Source organism: Oryzias melastigma, unplaced genomic scaffold (assembly GCF_002922805.2).
Source record: "Oryzias melastigma strain HK-1 unplaced genomic scaffold, ASM292280v2 sc00254, whole genome shotgun sequence".
NCBI classification, from domain to species: domain Eukaryota; kingdom Metazoa; phylum Chordata; class Actinopteri; order Beloniformes; family Adrianichthyidae; genus Oryzias; species Oryzias melastigma.
This window is the reverse complement of record NW_023416892.1, coordinates 61956-62624: the sequence shown is the minus strand read 5'-3', so window position 1 is coordinate 62624 and position 669 is coordinate 61956.

The following is a 669-nucleotide window of genomic DNA, read 5'->3' as shown; positions in this document are numbered from 1 at the left end:
CCTAGACTCCCACTCTACTGTGTGTCGCACAATTAAAATGAACATTTTTCTTCTTTCTTCATTTAGTCTGAAAGCATCCTCGTTATTGTCACTTAAACTAACCGACATTTGTGTTTGTTTATGAGGTACAAAATAAAGGAACATTATTTTTATGGTTGAGAATCTTCGTTTCTGGAAACTTTTAAACTTTTGATCGTCCTCGACCGGAAGTAGTCAGACTGTGATCATGTTCTAGCTTTACGGGAGTCATTCGGGGCCCAATTAAAAAAGGGTCCGGGTGGTTTGTCTGAACCTACTCTAACCCAAACCTTGACGCGGCACCGACGCGGGTCGGGTCACCAAATCCTGCTGATCGTCCGGTTCCGGGATCGTTCCGTGCACCGGAAATGTTGATATTTCACGACTTTGGAGCCCCGTTTTGAGGAGAAGTCCAGCAAAACAGACAAACTACGAACTGTATGTCCAAAATAAATGTATATCCTGATAGTAACGGGTGCATTTCTCACTAGAAATATTGGCAAAATAAAGATTAGTCCACAAAATGTTTTATTCTGAGTGATTTTCCACCAAAAAAGAGTAACTATCCCACCGTGTTTTTGCTAGCGACAGGCAGAAACTCAAAAGTCACGTGATCAGTCACGTGATCCGGCGCACCTCCGTAGAAATGAA